We start from the raw sequence: 22,713 nt of genomic DNA on the forward strand, positions 1-22,713 counted from the left end.
TCAGAATCAAGGTTGTTTAGATGGGTGACGGTTGGTGTGATAAATAGGGGGGCTCACCAAACACATGGTTGTTGCCTTGTGGTTCGATTACATCAGGTTCAATTCCTGTTTGTCCATTCAGATCTTCAGTTATAAGCATGTTTCCCTGGGCGTAAAAAGGGACAATTTCTGAAAAGAGAGTTTTCAAAAATGGGGTCTACTGGGGGTAAATATACAGTATATAGCGCATAGATAAAGACTTCAATCAGTATTGCTTTTTATATAATTACATCAATGTTTTTGATAGATTCCATGAATTCAGGGTTTCCACTCTTTAGCTCAAATGTTGAGGGGTGGAGTCCCTGAATATTCCAAAAGCTTATATAAAATAAACACATTTGAAAAAAACGAACAATCAAATTGAACCTGTGTGGTGAAACAAATATAAAAACACCTACAACTATCTATTCAGTTACAATACTAAATTAATGATTGTTTTGAAATCCATTAAGGCATGTACTATTATCACTAATATAACCATTGCACTGACAACTACTAAATATATATTTCCAAGTTGTTCTGTTACTCAAGTGTGACGTGTTCTGAGTATGTTTGTCTGAGCTGGTCAGAAGCCGGGTCCACAGGGTCATCACCCTGATGTCTCCCAGATCAGAGGTAGCAGGGGCATGGACTGTGGCAGCAGGCTGACCTTCAACTGCAGCACAGCTCTGCTGCTGTAATTAGGGAGGGTGACAATGTGCAGGGATTGTTGCATATCCGTACGGGAGGCAAGGGAGGCAAGGGGGACAAGGGGCAGGTGTTAATGCATAGCTCTGCTGCTGATGCTGTAAAGAGGGTTGGTAGGCGTGAGGGGGGTGAAGGTAGCCTCCTGGTTGTGTTTCACAATGGCGAGGTGGTTTGGATGTATAAGGAGGTGTCAGGGTGTTGTTTGGCTGGGTGGAAAGCAGAGAGGGTGGGTCTGGGACACTGCGAGGGAGAGGCTGTGTCCCTGTACTCAATGTGTTGACTGATGAGTCTGTCAGGTATTGGACTTGCCTGGTGAATCTTCTTACTCTATTCTCAGCATCCTCCTTCACTTTGGCTTCCCACCACCTCCACAGTGTCCAGCGGGCTACCCAGGACAGAGCTGTTCTTCACCAGTCTGTTCAGTCTCTTCCTGTCAGCAGCCGAGATGCTGCTGCCCCAGCAGACCACTCCATAAAAAATAGCTGATGCCACCACAGAGTCAAAGAAGGTCTTAAGGAGTGCCCCTTGCACTCCAAAAGACCTCAGTCTCCTCAGCAAATAAAGCTGCTCTGTCCCTTCTTAAACAGAGCAGAGTTATCTGACCAGTGCAGTTCTTTAAGCTGCCCTCAAACTGGAGGTAATGTCTTGGGGACCAGACAGCCTGGTCTGGGTCAGTCAGCTCTTTATGACCTCCTGTCCTTACTGGAGTTGTGCTTAGTCTCCTGTGTTATGAGGGATTATTAGAGACATTTCTTGAGCGCATCTCTTTCAGTTCAAGTGTTTAAGATATAAACTGTTAGTTTGATCAAAACCTTTTGGCGTCCTGTCAAAGCGATGCGTGTTCCCGGATCTCAAAAATAAAAATCTGCAAATCACAAAAATAAGACCTGAAGTAAATAATTGACTGCTGTTTTCCTCTCTCCTGTCATTCTCTTCTGTTTATATATTTCTGTCTTTGTCTCTTCTTCTCTCCCCTACACTTCCCTTCTTTCTCTTCCTACCTACAGAACAGGCTGTAGTTGGGAGGCTACAGCCTCAGAAAATGAGATTTGTTGGGCGATACCTTCTTTTTCTGTGTGTGTGTGAGAGAGAGGGAGAGAGAGAGAGAGAGAGAGAGAGAGAGAGAGAGAGAGAGAGAGAGAGAGAGAGAGAGAGAGAGACATAGAGAGAGTGTGTGTGTGTGTCCGTGTTGTTAGCTAGACAACAGAGAGGAGAGGTGACCTCTGGGAAATGAGCCTCTGTCAGGGCAGGTTGGCCAATTTGCTCAAGAAAGAATTGTGTGTGTGTGTGTGTGTGTGTGTGTGTGTGTGTGTGTGTGCATGTTTGTCTATGTGTGAAAGAGGAAAATGCAATGAAAAATAAAGGAAAGCAGAGGAAAGGAGGAGGAAAGAGAGTAGAGAAGAGGAAATGAAAGATGAGAAAAGAAGTGAGGATGTTGTCGGTCTGACCCAGGCTCTGAGAGGACAAAGAAAAAATGAAGTGTTAGCATTATGAGTAGGCTAAAGCGAAATGGGGAGAAAATAAATGGCAAGGAGGAGGGAAGAGTACATCTTTTTTTTTTCTTCTACTGAACATGTAAAACGGTTATGTGGCGGGGTATCTACGCTTCCACATTGAATAAATACTTCAACCTTTCTACAAGTTTATGGACAAATCTGAGACTGTGCTTACAAAATAAATGACAAATTGTTAAGTGACAAGTGAGAATTGGTCATAAATTCAAAAATGTATTTAGCATATTGTAGCCTGAAACTACCTTTACATTACATTACAGGTCATTTAGCAGACGCTCTTATCCAGAGCGACTTACAGTGCAGTAACTACAGGGACAGGCTCTCTAGAGCAGCTCAGGGTTAAGTGCCTTGCTCAGGGGAACAATGTTGGCAGCACTGGTATCAAACTCACAACCATCTGGTGTTGTATTTGGAAGCTGTACCACTAGACCACTGTGCCACCACCACCCAGTATTACACCACCATTACATAATCAGTGGTAAATCCGCTCTGCGCGGACTATGCCGTTGTTCTCCTATGGAGAGAGAGGTCCGACTAGGCCACCGAGCGCTGCACTCAAAGTTTAAAGGGCCTACGAAATGATAAACATGAATTTCTACTGATGATAGTAAATGCTATTTGTGGTGTAAAACTATAGGTTATTTATGACACAATGATCGCAGTATTTAATAAATCATGATTTAGTATGTCGACCACCGATGTTTACATTGCCGCTACCGGAAACACCCGACGCCGTGTTCTGACGTCACAAGTAGAATACAGTCCACCAGTTGAATACACAGACAGCACAGCAGAAGCGGCAGAAGCGGCAGACATGGCGATGTCGGACTCTGGCTCTGATATTTCGACAAAATCGAGTGACAGTGAGTCGTCAATAGACTCGTTGCACCTTCAAGAAGAGGAGTTTATTGAAGAGGATGCCGGTGTCGTGGATTTAGATCATGCGGGCAAGTTTAATGTTGTGGAAACAGACCAGCTCGAGACACAGTATTCAAGATGGAGACACAGACTGGAGCGAACATGCGGATGATGGTGACGGTGATCCTGGATTTGGCGGAGATCCTGTGCGGCAACAGAACACAGACAGGTATATACATTTGACTATAGTTCATTGAACTTCCCAATATATAGTGAATACATCATAATAAAACGTAACATTATCCTTGATCGTAAATAGATTGCAAGCTATCCTATATCGAGTCGATAGCTTGGTTTCCTTGAATTGTTATGAACCCGACTAGTTGTCCGCAAATTGCTCGATAGCTAAATATTCAATTATTTCTCTACTTGGACACATCGACGTCTGTAAAGCTTGATAATTTGATTCTTTCTCGAAGTTTCTGCGGTTGAGGTTCTATCGTTGTGTTTGATGTCAAACGTCATATATTACAAGGCTGTATATAAAGCATTAGCTATTAGCTAAAAAACAGACCGGAGGATACTGTATACTGACCGTTTCACGGCTGCCTATAGTAGCCGGAACACTTACCAGATTTTCATGGAAGTTGCGATGTCGTAACTTTACGAGACTTACGTGAAACAGGTAACAAGTTGCTATTAGATAGATCCGACCTCCGTACGACCATCAGGCTTATGAGAAACATGAAACACAGGCATATAAATAGTATGAAATTAAGATGACGTTAATATTGGCCTTTTTTCTGGATATTGCATATTGTGTACATGTCCTTACCACTCTTCTTTTGTACAATTAGGTGTACATGTGAAAACTGTACAATTATGGAAGCAATTGAAGAGCTGCTTCCAAGAAAATTATGTCATGGAGGAATTCAATGAATATGAGGGACATGGTGCAAACATCACCTGCATAACAGATCACCCAGGATTCGAATCAAAGTGTCCGGATGTTGCAGACAGACTACCAAAGGTATTCGAAGAGGGACAGACAACAAGCAGGTGATCAGCCACGTAATGAGTAAGTTACTTGTGTGCACAAATGTGTAGAGCTCAGAAACTTTGATGTATTTTTGGGAAGTCGAATGGTCACTCTGACACAGTCACAGAATAAATAGATAAATAAGGTTGAAGTGATTACCATTGACATGTATTATCTTGTACTTTACAGAATGTATCACTATGTGGCATACCGCCAGCTGGTGAGATTTTGTTGGGGAATACTTGGTAAGAACCACAGAATGCCATCATGTGCCATTCAAAAGATCTGTGCTACGTTTCCATCTGACAACTACACGTCATTCAAGTATCAGCACTTTATTAGAGTCAATAACAAAACACAATGTCAGTTCAGTGATTGAATCTGCTTCTATACAGCACAACAGCATCCCTCTTGTTTGGTTCTTCCACCGACTGCTGAGTGGAGCTGGGACTTCAAAAGGTTCCTCATCAACATTGTCTTGGCACAAAGCGTATAGTCTCGGTCAAGAGTTCAGTAACATGCTCTGCAAAAAAGATGTTTTATAATCAAGCATTATATATAATATATATATATATATATATTATATATATATATATATAATATATAAATATAGGGGGACAGATAGGGGTATCCGTCTGCACAGCAATTTCTTTCTGACATGTCTGAAATGTACAAAACACAACTTTACTAATAAATCTTTCAAACCATCTTGAAATTGTATTGCATGTTTATACATGTCTGCGTAAAGAAAATATCTAATAACATTCATAATAAAAGATGTGGTTGAATTGATTGAGAGAGCAATGATATCAAATTAAACAAATATATGAATTATGTACATGCATGTGGTGATTGTATTTTTAAATGGTCAAATGGTTAAATGGTCGCTGATCATACAGGTATCCTCAGTTCTGTCAGTGGCTTTATTCACCAATGTTTCAATACCTATGTAATAATAAGGTGATAGTTAAAAGTTAAATAGATTCACGCTTTTATTCAAACTACAGAATAAAATGGGGAAGCCTGTTATAAACATTGAATCTATACTTAATTAAGCTAATGAAGTGTAATTAGCTAAAGTTATTAATACTACAAACAATAACACACACATATCGGCTAGGGCCTGGGGTAAACTCGTTACATTACAGTAGGCCTAGACCGATTATGGCTTTATGCTTGAAACAATAAATACAGTAAACCTTTGCTCTCTCCCTTTTGGCGAATGCATTTCGTCGTCTCTTTGTTGGAAGACTCTGCACCGGCGGACGTGTTTGAATCGGCATGCTGGCTTGTACTGACTGGGGTCTCGGCAGTATTGTAGGCACATCATCTGCGTTCAGTTTTAAATTATTATTGAATCTCATTTCCTTGGCTAGCATAGTTTGTTCGAAACACGATCTCTCAAAGTGCTGCCCACAAATCGTCGGTTTCATCGACGCACTTGTCTTGTCCATAAACGCAACATTTTATCATCTTTTGGCCACAGAAAGCTAGATTTGGAGACGGCCACACATCCCCATACAACACATCGCTTCACAACTATCCTTGACAATCGATTGTTGTCCATTCTTTCTCGTAATAATTGACAGCAGTCTTTGCTGGACGCTTCACCGCAGACGAACACTGGTGTGTTCTACTTGTGACGTCATCGCCCAAACATTGCCGAAGTGGATGCTCTCGGCGCAGCGATTGATTGTTGTTAGAGGAAGTCATTTTTATGCCGTTATGATCGTGACTTATTACGAATACATCAATATTAAAAATATATATATGGCACATTTCACAATAGATATGCAACCTCTATCATATACCAAGCCCAATAACACTGACGAAATATCATTCCATAGACCCTTTAATGTGAAGCATATTAATTTACTTGCACTTGTTACCTGTACAGTATATCACCAAATACTGGAAAACTGCAACAATGTTCAATACCCCGGTTACCAAGGCAACATAACACACAAACCTCCACACATGTCAGGATGACCACTCTGACACTTACCCTGATTGATTATCACAATTTTACAGAACAATATGTTTTAAAAGGGTTTCTATATTTTCAAATGTAATAGTAAGTATAGTATTAGTTTTTTAGGTTCATGTTTTCTGCACTAACTTTTAAAACAGGGGATATGAAACACTTCTGTGATTTCATGCCTGTAGAAGGGTAAAACACCTTGACTATGAAAAATTACATTTCTAAAGGAAGTAAAAAGTAACTGTAAGCAACACAACACATTTATATTTTATTGGTCAAACTTGCTTTAGTATGCTTTACATTTACATTAGAGACCTCTGTAGCAAATTCCCCACGTATGTACCTGTAAAGAGAAAGGAACAATATGGTTAAGAGTTAATGCTTATGAGTTGCTGATGCATAAATGCTAATCCAATCGGATGTGAGAGAGACATATAAAAAGCAATATTTCCCTGAGGAAAAGGTCAGAGAAACATGTAATCGTGTTTAGTTAATTGGTTGTTAACTTCTCTATTATTAGCCACTCCACATCAAATCAAATCAAATTTATTTGTATAGCCCAATATCTCAAATTATACATTTGTCTCAGTGTGCTGTACAGAAACCCTCTGTCCTTAGACCCTCGCATCGCACACGGAAAAACTTCCTAAAAGAAACTGGAATAAACCTCAAGTAGAGCAACTGAGGAGGGATCCCTCTCCCAGGACGGACAGACGTGCAATAGATGTTGTATGTACAGGATAAACAACATAGTACAAATACAACATTTGACAGAAAATTATGTTGAAAGTATGGATGAATCCAGGAAAATGTCAAAAAGGCTTCCCTGTGTCCAGCAGGACCAGGGCAGCAGGCGTAGCCACGATTCCTGATCCTGACGTAAACTTTATCAGTGGCAACCTGCCACATGAGACACAGAAACTCCGGGGTTATACCCTGGATGATGAGTTAGTAACATACATTTACATAAATGCATACAGATAGAGAGGGAGAAGAAGAGAGGGAGGGGAGGAGAGAGGAAGAGAAGGAAGAGAGCAGGGAAGTGTCTCCCGGCAGTCTAAGCCTATAGCAGCATAACTAGGGGCTGATCCAGGGCAAACCTGAGCCAGCCCTAACTATACGCTTTATCAAAAAGGAAAGTCTTTAGCCTACTCTTAAAGGTGGAGAGTGTGTCTGCCTCCCGAACACAAACTGGAAAGTAGTTCCACTGGAAAGGAGCTTGATAGCTGCAGGCTCTGGCTCCCATTGTACTCTTAGAGACTCTAGGAACTACAAGTAACCCTGCAGTCTGGGAGCGCAATGCTCTAGTTAGTTTATAAGTTACTATGTAAGTCAGGAGAAAGATTTTGAATTCTATTCTGTATTTTACCGGGAGCCAGTGCAGAGCAGCTAATACAGGAGTAATATGATCCCATTTCCTTGTTCTTGTCAATACACGTGCCGCTGCATTTTGGATCAACTGAAGAGTCTTTCTTTTTGGGACAACCTGATGCCAATGAGTTGCAGTAATCCAGCCTTGAAGTAACAAATGCATGGACTAGTTTTTCTGCATCATTTTGAGACAGGATGTGTCTTATTTTTGCAATGTTACGTAGATGAAAGAAGGCAGTCCTTGAGATTTGTTTTATGTGGGAGTTAAAAGACAGATCCTGATCAAAGATGACGCTAAGATTCCTTACAGTGGTGCTGGAGGCCAAATTAATGCCATCCAGTGCTTCTATGTCATTAGAAAATGCGTTTCAGAGGCGTTTAGGGCCAAGTATAATAACTTCACTTTTGTCTGTGTTTAACATCAAGAAGTTGCTAGACATCCACGTTTTTATGTCCTTAAGGCATGCTTCAAGTTTAGCCAATTGATTGGTTTCATCTGGTTTAATTGATAGATATAATTGGGTATCATCCGCATAGCAATTTAAGTTTATAGAGTGGTTCCTTATAATATTGCCCAAAGGAAGCATATATAAGGTGAATAGAATTGGTCAAAGTACAGAACACTGCGGAACTCCAAGACTGACATTGGCTGTCATGGAGGATTTATCGTTAACACATACAAATTGAGATCGCTCAGATAAATAGGACTTGAACCAGCTTAGTGCGGTTCCTTTTATGCCAACACAATGTTCCAGTCTCTGTAGTAAAATGTCATGATCAACAGTGTCGAAAGCAGCACTGAGGTCTAACAAGACAAGAACAGAGACAAGTCCTTTGTCTGATGCCAATAGGGGTCATTGGTAACTTTCACCAGTGCCGTCTCTGTGCTATGATGAACTCTAAATCCAGATTGAAAAACCTCAAATAAACTATTATTATGTAAAAAATCACATAACTGTTTTGCAACTGCTTTCTCAAGGATCTTAGCGAGAAAGGGAAGGTTAGATATCGGCCTATAGTTGGCTAAAACCTCTGGATCAAGACCAGGCTTTTTAAGAAGTGGTTTTATTACAGCTACTTTAAAGGATTGTGGTACGTAGCCAGATAATAGAGACAGGTTGATCATATTTATTAATGAGGTGTTAATTAAGGGTAAAACTTCTTTAAACAGTTTAGTTGGAATCGGGTCTAAAAGACAGGTTGATGGCTTAGACGATGAGATTGTTGAAGTTCGTTGGTTAAGGTTGATTGGAGTAAAACAGTCTAGATATATTTCAGGAGTTACTAATGTGTTACTAATGTGCTGATGGAATCACTTCCTTAAATTTAGTCACAGCACTTTCAGATAGACATCGAGCGTAGGATATTTTGCCTACTGGCTTGTAGTCCAGTAACAGGACTTCAAAAGTTATTAAAAAATGGTCTGATAAAAGAGGATTATGTGGACACACTGATAAACTTTCAATTTCAACACCGTATCCCAGAACAAGGTCCAGAGTGTGGTTTAAACAGTGAGTTGGTTCATGTACATTTTGACTGAACCCAATTGAATCTAATATTGAGATAAATACATTATTAAGGCTGTCAGTATCAACATCCACATGAATATTAAAGTCATACAATAATTACTTTATCTGTTTTAAGGACTAAACTTGATAAAAATTCTGAGAATTCAGATAGAAATTCAGAATACGGACCAGGAGGGAGAATACAGTAACAAATAAAACTGGTTTTATTGTTTTCAATGTTGGGTTTGAGAGCATAAGAACAAGGCTTTCAAAAGAGTTATAGTTTAGTTTAGGTTTAGGATTGATCAAGAGCTTTGAGTCAAATATGGCCGCAACTCCACCTCCTCAGCCAGTGCCTTGAGGAATGTGAGTATTAATATGACCAGGTGGAGTGGATTCATTTAGGCTGACATATTCTTCATGTCTCAGCCAGGTTTCAGTGAGACAAAATGAATCAATCTTATTATCTGATATTAAATCATTTACCAATTCAGCTTTTGTTGATAAAGATCTGATGTTTAAGAGCCCACATTTAATTTTTTGATTTAGTTGCACTTTTGCAGTGGTGGTCCATCCATCCATCCATCGTCTACCGCTTATCCGGGATCGGGTCGCGGGGGCAGCAGCTCCAGTAAGGAACCCCAATCTTCCATTCTCCGGGCCACATCCTCCAGTTCCGACTGGGGGATCCTGAGGTGTTCCCAGGCCAGTGAGGAGATATAATCTCTTCACCGAGTCCTGGGTCTTCCCCGGGGTCTCCTCCCAGCTGGACGTGCCTGGAACACCTCCCTAGGGAGGCGCCCAGGTGGCATCCTTACTAGATGCCCGAACCACCTCAACTGGCTCCTTTCAACGTAAAGGAGCAGCGGCTCTACTCCGAGTCTCTCACGGATGGCTGAGCTTCTCACCCTATCTCTAAGGGAGACGCCAGCCACCTATCTGAGAAAACCCATTTTGGCCGCTTGTACCCGTGATCTCGTTCTTTCGGTCATAACCCAGCCTTCATGACCATAGGTGAGGGTAGGAACGAAGATCGACCAGTATATTGAGAGCTTTGCCTTCTGGCTCAGCTCTCTTTTCGTCACAACGGTGCGGTAAAGTGACTGTAATACCGCCCCCGCTGCTCCGATTCTCCGGCCAATCTCTCGCTCCATTGTCCCCTCACTCGAGAACAAGACCCCGAGGTACTTGAACTCCTTCACTTGGGGTAATGGCTCATTCCCTACCCGGAGTAGGCAATCCACCGGTTTCCTGCTGAGAGCCATGGCCTCAGATTTGGAGGTGCTGATCCTCATCCCAACCGCTGCACACTCGGCTGCGAACCGATCCAGTGACTGTTGAAGGTCACAGACCGATGATGCCATAAGGACCACATCATCTGCAAAGAGCAGCGATGAGATCCTCAGGTCACCGAACTGCAACCCCTCTCCTCCACGACTACGCCTCGATATCCTATCCATGAAAATCACAAACAGGATTGGTGATAAAGCGCAGCCCTGTCGGAGGCCAACATTCACGGGAAACGAGTCCGACTTACTGCCGAGTATCCGGACACAACTCTCGCGTTTGGCGTACAGGGATTGGATGGCCCTCAAAAGTGACCCCCTCACCCCATACTCCCGCAGCACCTCCCACAGTATCACCCGGGGGACCCGGTCATACGCCTTCTCCAGATCCACAAAACACATGTAGACCGGATGGGCGTACTCCCAGGCCCCCTCCAGGATCCTTGCAAGAGTAAAGAGTTGGTCTGTTGTTCCACGACCAGGACGGAATCCGCATTGTTCCTCTTCAATCAGAGGTTCGACTACCGGCCGAACCCTCTTTTCCAGTACCTTGGAGTAGACTTTACCAGGGAGGCTGAGAAGTGTGATACCCCTGTAGTTGGCACACACTCTCTGGTCCCCCTTTTTAAATAGGGGAACCACCACCCCGGTCTGCCAACCCCTAGGCACTGTCCCAGACTTCCACGCAATGTTGACGAGGCGTGTCAACCAAGACAGCCCCTCAACACCTAAAGCCTTCAGCATTTCTGGACGGATCTCATCAACCCCTGCGGCTTTGCCACTGTGGAGTTGTTTGACTACCTCAGTGACTTCCATCAGGGAAATTGACGATGATCCCCATCAGCTTCCAGCTCTGCCTCAACACAGCTTGGATGGTTCCTCGCTTCCCCCTCCTGAGGTGCCGGATGGTTTTCCAGAAGCACCTTGGTGCCGACCGAAAGTCCTTCTCCATAGCTTCTCCGAACTTCTCCCACACCCGCTGCTTTGCCTCTGACACGGCAGAAGCTGCCGCCCTTCTAGTCCTTCGATACCCTGCAACTGTTTCCGGAGTCCTCCCGGATAACATAACCCGGAAAGACTCCTTCTTCAGTCGGACGGCTTCCCTGACCACCGGGGTCCACCACGGTGTTCGAGGGTTACCGCCCCTTGAGGCACCTAAGACCTTGAGACCACAGCTCATCACCGCAGCTTCAGCAATAGAGGTTTTGAACATCGCCCACTCAGGTTCAATGCCCCCAACCTCCACAGGGATAGCTCCGCCGGAGGTGTGAGTTAAAGATCCCCAGGACAGGGGCTTCCTCCAGACGTTCCCAGTTCACCTGCACTACCCGTTTGGGTTTACCAGGTCTGTCCAGAGTCTTCCCCCACCCCTTGATCCAACTCACCACCAGATGGTGATCAGTCGACAGCTCCGCCCCTCTCTTCACCCGAGTGTCCAAAACATGCGGCCTCAGATCAGATGATACGATTACGAAATCGATCATTGACCTTTGGCCTAGGGTGCTCTGGTACCACGTGCACTTATGAGCATCCTTATGTTCGAACATGGTGTTTGTTATGGCCATTCCATGACTAGCACAGAAGTCCAACAACAAACGACCGTTCGGGTTTAGATCAGGGAGGCCCTTCCTCCCAATCACGCCTCTCCAGGTGTCTCCATCGTTTCCCACGTGTGCGTTGAAGTCTCCCATCAAGACTACGGAGTCCCCTACTGGAGCCCCCTGCAGGGCTCCATTCAGGGTCTCCAAGAAGGCCGAATACTCAGAACTGCGGTTTGGGGTATAGGCACAAACAACAGTCAGAGTTTTCCCCCCCATAACCCGAAGGCGTAGGGAGGCGACCCTCTCGTCCACCGGGATAAACTCCAACGTAGCGGCGCTCAGCCGGGGGCTAGTGAGTATCCCCACCCCGGCCCGACGCCTCACACCTTGGGCAACTCCGGAGAAGAATAGAGTCCAACCCCTATCCAGGAGTACGGTTCCAGAGCCAAGACTGTGAGTGGAGGTAAGCCCCACCAGATCCAACTGGTAGTGATCCACCTCCTGCACTAGTTCCGGCTCCTTCCCCCACAGAGAGGTGACGTTCCACGTCCCCAGAGCCAGCCTCTGCTGCCCGGGTCTGGTCCGTCAAGGTCCCTGACCATCACTGCCACCCGTGTGACAGCGCACCCGACCCCAGCGGTTTTTCCCATGAGTGGTGGGCCCACAGGATGGATGGATGGGAGGCACCACGTAGCTTCTTCGGCCTGTGCCCGACCGGGCTCCGTGGCAAACCCGGCCACCAGGCGCTCGCTGTCGGGCCCTCCCTCTGGGCCTGGCTCCAGACGGGGGCCCCGGGCTTCCTCCGGGCAGGGTCTCTCCTTTCCTTTCCCTTTCTTTCATGAAGTCGTTTTTGAACCATTTTGGTGTTTATTTTAATTAGGTTTTCATGTATAACTCCTCTTCTGTTAACCATAGATTTGATTAATTTCAGTGGTCGTGGGGCAAACACAGTCACTATGGGGATTTGAGTAGGTGACTGCCCAGAAAGAAGCACAGAGAAGTGTGTAAGACTGCAACTCTGTCTCCTGGTCTCAACTCTGGGTTGTCATGGATTAGGTCCACCAATAAACTTTGTAATATTATATGATATGAGATCTGCTCCATCCAAAGTAGGATGAATGCCGTCACTCCTAATCAGACCAGGTCTTCCCCAGAAAGTCCAGCAATTGTCTACGAAGCCCACATCATTATCTGGACACCACCATGAGAGCCACCATGACATGCAGCTAAACATGTCATCATTCAAAAGATTTGGTTTTCATGTATAACTCCTCTTCTGTTAACCATAGATTTGATTAATTTCAGTGGTCGTGGGGCAGACACAGTCACTATGGGGATTTGAGTAGGTGACTGCCCGGAAAGAAGCACAGAGAAGTGTGTAACCTGCACATTAGGTGCACCAGGTGATATTGAGGTGATATTCAGTAATATTCACGTTGGGACATTACATTTAATTAGCTGACACTTTTATCCAAAGTAACTTACTACATTTATTTGACGATTTAAGTTACTTGTTACTTAGCAGATTTAGATTAATAATACAATTTATAATAAATCAACTAATAAATGACGAAGTATTGTTGCAGATTAAACTATGCAGAAGTATATCAAGTATTTATAATGAGCCCTACCTTTACAAGCTTAAAGAAAAATTAAAGCAATGAACACATTAGTACATCAATAATTATAATTTTGTAATGTAATAAATATGATTCTGAAATGGGACATTCTGGATAATGAGTACTTTTACTTTTGGTACTTTTAAGTATATGTTGATGCTACTACTTTTGTACTTTTACTTAATATTTTGAATGCAGGACTTTGACTTGTAACAAAGTATTTCTACACTTATTACTTATAAAAGTATTACTACTTTTACTTAAGTAAAATATCTGTGTATTTCCACCGCTGCAGTACATATAAAGAATAGTTCACACGTTCACTTTCCTGTATCTCTCTCCAGTTCTCCTCCTCTGAACTGTGTTGGTCTGCATGATAGTCTCCTCCTCTCCACCTCGCTGGTTTCCACACACAACGTTGGGTCAGATGCCTCGTAAATCCACTGTGAATTGTGAGGTGCTACAGTTAACATTGGCCTCAGGTTGTGCTGGTCAGATAAAAGTGCTAACGGTAGATTAACTTCCATGTCATCTTGCTGAACATTTTCATCCTGATATTGTTTAATGAAAAATGTTGCCAATTGATGGTACATTTCTTAATAGTGACGCCTCCTTCTTTCTTTTTCTCACTTTCTAATTCATTTGCTGCACCAACTTCTGCTCGTTTCATTCATTTTCAGGCTCCTGTCACCAAGAGCCATATAGCTCTGCTGTAAACTTGTTGATGACACAGGGGAGACTGGGGAAGAATCATGTGTACACACGGAATACTACTGTATTTTACCAATTAGCTAAAAAAAACAATATATAATTTGTCATAATCAGACTTTTTTTGGTGCTTGGGCCAGCCCCCGTGATTGAGGGCGTGTGATCAGAATGGATAATCCAATTTTGCTGACAGCCCATCTTTCCGTAACCCCAATAGTCCAAAAAAAGTCCCATTGGGCCGAAAGCCCATCCGTCCAACAGTCCGTTATCCTGAAAACAAATGCCCATTGTTTCGAAGACCCATTACTCTGAAAATACACACTCTTTCTGCAACAAACAGGACCACATTATTATGCAAATCGATCTCAAAGGCCTTTGCCTCAGATTGGCCCAGATATTCTTACCCTCATCCAGCCAATCTCACTCCTCATGCCTAAATCTAACCAATCCAACCAATGGAGGAAACAAATACTAACCAAGTGGCAATTTCCGGGGATGAGCAGTGAGCCTATGCGGAAGTCCCAAAAACTGCAGTTCATTAAACGGCCAGTTGAGGCTGTTGATTAGCCATATGTGCTTCTGTTTGTTGCAGGGAGAATTTGTATTTTAGGTACAATGGGCTTTCGGAAACAATTGACATTTATTTTCAAGATAACAGGCTTTCGAAAAAAATTAGCTTTCTGTCCAATGGGACATGTTTCGTACTATTGGGGTTTCGGAATAATGGGCCATCAGAACAATGGGCAGTCCCCCTCATCTGCACTCCCATCAACTCTTCTCAGTCCTCAGCAGACCATGACCTGAGGATGCTAACATGACTGTGCCATAACACAACTCCAGATAACACGATCACAGCTGAACATCCAGGCATAGTCTTAACACACACACACCATACATTTAGCTGTACATCACAGCATCTACATCATAGACTAATTCATTTGCTGTCATTCACACACATACACAACCTGTGCAAGGATGCACTTGCATTTTCTTACAGGCAAAAGTAGTGCTCACTAACACACATATTCAAACACAAGTGCATAGAATAAATGCACACACAAACAGTGTAATGGATCCATTTAATCAGTATTCAGATCTCCACCACTATCTGCCCACTCAGTAATTAAGAAGAAAGAGAAGGAGCAGAGGGAGGGGTTTTATCCTGATATCACTCCTCCCCGGGGCTGATATGAGACAAGCGGATCGCATATGCAAAGGACTTCTTTGAGGAGTTAGAACTATTATATCCACAGAAAACACGTCATATAGCATCAAGCCACAAAGTATTTCTCATCCTTTAGCGTGCCTACACTGTTGGATTCATTTCTGTCGAGGGCCCTGGGTCTGTAGGGTGGGTAGCATTTTAGTTTGATCTCTTTTCCTAAGTTATGAGTTTAGATAAGAGGTTATCCTATTGTTGCATTCATGTTATGTGTAGGTCATTTCTTTAGCTCCCTTTTGTTTGTTACTTTTAGGGCTTTAATTGTTGTTTCTGGTGGTTCATGGGGGCTAGGAGGGGGGCATAATAACTACGTATGCATCTTTGGGAGACGGATGCATTTACACCTTTTCAACATCTGGCTCGAGTCAGATTTCAAGACGTCTCGAATTAGCTTTTTTTGAGATTGGACACAATCCGCCCAAGACAAGTAGAGTTAAGTAAATGAGGTCTCTGAAGCTCAGAACACTCAGAGAGAATTAGTATTTAACAAATGTGTCAGGCTTTTTGCAAAAGGATTGATGTCTAATTTGGTTAGGAAAGCTTAGTGTGTTTGATATTTATGTTCCATAAAACATTTTTTATTTGATGATCCATTCTTTTCATTATCAGTCTCACTTATTTTATTCATTGAACTCTTTTTTATAATTGTTCATAAGTCATTATAGTGTGTGATTCTAGTGTGTGGATATTCAATTACTAATTTGTCATAGTAGTAGTGCTTTTTTAAGTATGAGAAATCACTGAATGGGGAAAGAACTTTCTATCTTTGGACTGATTCTTCTTGGCTGTCAATTCCAATTGGATGGTGCCTCTCACATGTGTGAATTAAATTGCATGTCGTTACTTAATTTCAGTAACTAGTGTTGCACTGTCGACCATTAAATTGGTCCCCAGATGTCAAACACATACACACAAAGACACACACCTAATCCATACTGGGTGTTATGATCTTACTGAGTAGGAGTCTATCATTCTCACACACACACACACACACACACACACGCACGCACACACACACACACACACACACACACACACACACACACACGTACACGCGCGCGCACACACACACACACAGCTCTCTGGGACCCTTACGTTTAGAGTTGCAGGGTAAATGCCTGCCTATCGATGGAACATGGGGAGTGAATTTATCAGCATGAGGGAGGAGTTCTCAGGTTTACTTTAATTAATAATTAAAGGGAAACAGCAGATGATTGACTGACCACAAAGTACAGAAGGCAGCCTAGTTTGGCAGATCATTCCAGAGACACATTTACTGGATGATCGAAAAGAGGAGATTCCTCTATGTAGATAACAAGTTCCCACCAATAAGGTAGTGGAAACATAATAACATATTTATTGCCCATTACTAACTCACGGTCCCTGTCAGGATCAATAATGATCCGATGGGTCATGCACCACAGCAGCTTCACCATGCAGCATTAAAGTGACCAGTGTCTCATCAGCCAAAGATGGCTGATGAGACACTGGTCTACCTTTGTGAGGCCTTCCCGGACTGTTGTCTGGTTAGTGTGCTCTCAACAAGTGGTGTCTGCATTTAGCCAAAGATTGCTTGTGAAGAAAATAAACATCACTTCATAACATTATTTAGCAGATCGCATCACTTCAATTTCTGGTGAATCTCCCAGTTTAACTTTCATGCATATCAATTGTTCATCCCTATATTCCCAATAGTTATAAATTGTGAATACCAGAATTTGGTGTGAACATTAATTTAGCTAAAAGATTTCTGCCTTTTCATCCAACAATTGTTTACAAATAATAAAGATGAATCTCATTATCTAAAACAAAAGGGATTAGAAGGTATTCGGATTAAATAAAATGTTACTGAACCCTACCGTTATTTCATGTCTCCTCACTCCATCATCATAACCGATGTAACTCTCTTATTGTGATGCTCATTTCTGCTCAGAGGAGCACGGAGGCTTCATAAAGGAGACTTAAGTGAGGAAATGAAGGAGTAAGTCTCAGCACAGCTGATCTGGCTACTTTGAAACTAGCATGTATGCACAGGAAAGCAGAATTGCTGTCACAATGGATAACGAAGAAGTCATTGTTAAGGCATAGCATTAAACTGTATGTATGATATTCAAACAGACCTGTGGCTTTGAACATTCAGATGAAATGGTACATAAAAGACTTCTGGATATTATATATTGAAATGCTCTCTATGCAGTGTGGGCCTACGGGCATGCTCATGCATCCAGGGACCGACAAGCTCAGAGGTGACACCAAACATTCATTCTGCAGACGGTGTTCACATATGAATACCTTCCTTCCATGGGAGTAGCTGACTGATTCTGGCATGTGGGAGAGGTTGAAAGTCATAATGTGGATGAAAAGTCTAGTATTCTTCTATAAAGCCAGGTAATATGTATGATGAAAATCTATATATATATATATATATATATAACTTGATAGCATATTTTACCTAAAGAATAGGTATTATTAATATTTGTCTAGGCATTAGGGACTGCTAGCAGCTAATGGAGCATGGCTTTACACCATGCAACTTCTTCAAAATATTAAAATATAAATATATGCACGGTGAGATTAGTGAGTTTTCTGCTATCTTTGGGCTCAACTCTGATATATCTGATAATATCTGGTATTGTGAAGCTGGCTCAACTGGGTAGATCACCATGGTAACCTATGCTGCTGCTGAGCAACAGCCTGATCACTGACAAATCACATAATTCTACTGACCAGCTTTAATTTGATAAGTATATGATAATTAGCACACTAACAGACTAACTATAGTTGCATGCAGTATTAACTGTACTCAGTTTCAAACAGATTGCTTTGATTGTTTCAGTTCAGTGTTTACACTCTTTGCATCAGCTCAGCATCACGTGAGGTAACTGTGAACAATAAATTATTTTAGACTTGTGTTGAATTAAAAGTATTTTTTGTTTGTACAAAGAAATCATACTACTTTCTTAATCAATAATGTATTAATGCTTCACACATTCCTTATAAGCCATACATACAACAACATTTGGAATGCAAGGATGTCAAAAATTATATTTAATAAAGCTTATCTTTTCTCTTTTTCCTGGTAGTAATAGTAATAGTTGCAAATATTTGTAATGCGTCAGTTGAGCAGTTATTAGCAAGAGTTACAGTTATCAATAGTCCCTAGTTAAATAATAAATTAAATGAGATTTTGGTTCTGACATTCTGCAGAGGGTCAGAGTTCAAAGTGTCATGCTGGAGGAAGACAAACAGCAGCCAATGAGATTTTTACATCCTGACATATTAATGGCTTATTAAGCATTTATACAGTGTTTGTACATGATTTACTAACCATTAATAAAGCTATGGGTTACAACTTAGTAATGCTTTATAAACGGTGCCATTTTAGAAACCGTTAATTGGCTCCCAGTTAACATTTTAGTCAGAAAGACTTTTCAAGCATTGTCCTCAGGCCTTATGCAGGATCTAAATGTGTTGTATTTATCTGAGTTTGCTAATTAATGACTTAGTTTATCCACTTGTTTCCATAATCTCTCACTCCTCTTGAAATCCAAAAATGAAGGCATGTATAACAATTCTCATTTATACAAAATTAAGATAAGATTAAGATAAAACTTGATTGATCCCAGGTGGGAAATTTACAAGAAATGTACACAAAATGTAACTAGAACGGTAATCAGCAACAGAATAAATAGAAACAAATATATATTCAAATAAATCAAAGTGTGCATCAATGCAATTTATGTGCAAGCCAATATTGCAGTTTTCTGATATCTTTATCTTACTGTCGGGATGTTATTCCTACTATTTCTACTGCATCTTATTCCATTCCAGATTTGCATAACCTTTACTTTGCTGAATGTCACGTATTGCCACCACAAGGTGTCCCGTGGGGTACCAGCTTTTCAGCATAGGTCGTTAAAGAAGCCCCTCTTGATCTGCTAATGTAGATTTTGTAACTGGCCTGCACTGTCAATGAACTCATAGCTGGAATGGAATAAAGCCAGATTAAAGTTTACACTCAGTATTTGTTAGTGGTAATCGTTTTAAAGTCAATTATCACTCACACTGTTTTGTGTGGAAAGAGACAAGCTCAGCTCAGGAATAACACATTTTTCCACTCTTTTTAAATCAATTATCTGTCTTTGTTTCTCTCTGCTTGGATCTCACTCTCCTCCCATTTGTGGTTCCTGATTCCATTTACCTCATTTATCTTCTCATCTTCCACTCACACGTCTCTCTACTCAAAGTCTATGAGCTGGTACAATGACGTGTGTGTGTGTGTGAGTGTGAGTGTGAGTGTGTGTGTGTGTGTGTGTGTGTGTGTGTGTGTGTGTGTGTGTGTGTGTGTGTGCTTCTGCCTGCCTTGTCTGTGTTTTTAATCTCTACCTTTCTCTCTCTTTCAGCACATCATCTCATGGGAGTCTCTTTGCATCAGTGACACACAATCTGCCATCAATTGGACCCCCCCAAGGGACACTACAAACATGCACACACTGCCTCACACACACACACACACACGCACACACACACACACACAAACACACACACACACACACACACACAAACATAGACACACACACAGTTTGTGTTTCTGAGTTTATCACTATGACACTCTAACATTATACTTTTACTATAACTCTATATACTTTACAAACTGTTTTCACCTCTGTGTATATGTATTTATAACTTCTCATTATGCATATAGCCTACATTTACTACATTCATGCTTATATTCAGTTTATTCAATTGCAATCACTGTCTTCCACAAATTTATATTTGCCATTTTATATCATATTTATGTATATATTTTTGCCCTATATTTCAACTTGCACTACTTCATTTATATATAGTACATTATCATTCATCCAGAGGGAGAATTTCTGCTCTGCAGGCACAAATGCGATCCCGCAAATACAGGACTGTGTCCTGATAGTTAACAACGCTCACGTTCAAAATCATAAATTGCAAAATTATATATTCAGTTCATCATTCACAAAAAAAAAACACACACACACAGGATTCTCTGTTTCAAACTCTCATGTTATTTTAGAAATAAAGTTTGGTGGCCAGCATAGATCTTAAACAATCTACATGTTCTTGTCATGTCAATATTTCCTTTTAAATATAATCTCAATCAATGTGTGCTCTATTTAATTGTACTTTATTACTTTACGACGTGGCCAGTATATATACATATACATATATTATATCACTATTTGCTTAGCCTAATTAAGAAATCCTGAAAAAGTTAACGTTAGCTAGTTTCATGTAGCTTCTTACTTATTTTTAATTTCTTCTCCCTTCTTCGGCCGTCAGCTGTCCACTGTCTCCGTCTGTCTGTGCTGCCGTCCTCTGTGTTCCTACTAAGGGACAGCACCTGAAACTCCGTGACTGCAGCGGGTAGAGGATGGGCATAGGTGAAATTGGGACCACAAATGTCAGGAAAGGTGTGTTCATCAATCACCTCTTTGATTCAATGTGGAAATTTGAGCATAGCTGAACTCCTGTTCTAACTTAGCCTCCGTTTCCATAAATGTCAGAACACTGCGAACAACAAATCTACACATAATCAATAATTGTACGCCAGTAGTAATAATGTATCAAGACTGTGTATAAACTTTACTAAATAAAAATCTACAAACACATCTAATCAATAAGCTATCGTGATTATGGTGGTTTTGACTGAAATTGATGTAGTATTGATGCGTTCTTCCTTCCTTAGTATTTTGAATCTCATTACTTGTTACTTTAGGCCAGTTTTTCTATGACATAAATAAACCTTTTATTTATTTACAAATGTATATATTAATTTATAGTTGTGTCTACTTTAGGCCAACATAAATGCTATGATCAGTTTCTTCCAAAGAATAAAATAGCTTTGAAAGGAAGTTTAATGATTGAATGGGTTCCCTCGCTGATTTTAGAAAAACTAATTTGATAAAATAAACGTCTGATCACATTAAAATGACCCCACCAGTGCAACACACACACACACCTGGCCCTATTGTTTGCCATTATGTACAAGTGATACAGATCACACTAAATATAACTCAGAGATATGTTTCATGTTAGGGTGAGTTTCAATTATGAGCCTGTAATCTGTTTCAGCAAGTCTCTGGAACTGTGGGAAATATTGTTTAATCTCTCGACTCAAACAGGGTTCCCTCTGGGACACTGATGGTTTAACTTCTAATATTACTGGCTTCTCCACCTTCTCTTCAATTACAACTAATCTAACACGTCATCAGTCTGTCCTGACACTGCTTAGATTACAGCACAGGACTCTGTTACATAAAAGTCCTACAATTAGACACATTTAAAGTTTCATTTGTGTGAGTTCTGACTCACCTGTGTGATCAAACAGCCAGAAGATCTGTGACACAAAAGACAGAACTATAGAGACTATCAGTCAGTCAAGATGCATGATCAATACATTTCTATTGATTCTCCTCACGGATTGAAAAATATGGACGGTATGACTATTACCCTTTATTTAAATTTTTTAATTTAATGTGTAGTGCTTCTTTATGGAACATTTCATGGTAAACCGATGAACATGCCAGTTGTTGAGCTACCGGTGTAGCGCGAGGGTTCTTCTCCTTCATCAGGATGGGGCTTAGATCCAATTGGATTGAATAACTGAGGCACACATACATTCATATACATCTGGTTCCCCCACATTAACACACATCTGAAGAAAAAATTAAATAATCTCGATGTCTCGATGTCTTTCTAAGCAGTGAGCTTGATAACTACACTAAGAATGACTTCATATCTGTGTCTCTGTCACTGGGGTTAGTCAGTATTAGATTTACATGACTCACTATGCCCCTTGGCAATAGGCCTTACCGTAGGCAGAAGGGCTTTCAGACTACTAAATAATTCACAAATCATAGTACAGATTTCATACCACATGCTCGCGTTTCATATTTTGTTTTGTTAAAAACCTGATATCGGTGATATTGGGCCTCTGAGGAGCTGCACCCCACCCCCTGTCTGCCCCATGTTCCTCTCTTTCTTCTGTCCCGCCTTTGCGCTTCATGGTAACACGATGCCTAAAGTAGTACAGCATGTTGATCTGAGTATTGTGTGTCTGTACCCCCCGACCCTGAAACCTCTTCTCATATGCTGTGAGACACTGCGTGTTGGGGGAGGAGGTGGGTCAGGTAGGAGGGGGTGTTCTGAAAGAGGGCTTTGTGACTGACTTTGAACCCCCAGTGAAGGTGTTTTAGGACAGGATTGATGCAGGCGAGTAGCAGAGCTCTATATGATCTGGACTTTATCGAAGACTTTGGATAATGTACCATAAAGAATGCTATTGGAAGAATGGATCACAGTTT

Source organism: Cottoperca gobio, chromosome 6 (assembly GCF_900634415.1).
Source record: "Cottoperca gobio chromosome 6, fCotGob3.1, whole genome shotgun sequence".
NCBI lineage: Eukaryota > Metazoa > Chordata > Actinopteri > Perciformes > Bovichtidae > Cottoperca > Cottoperca gobio.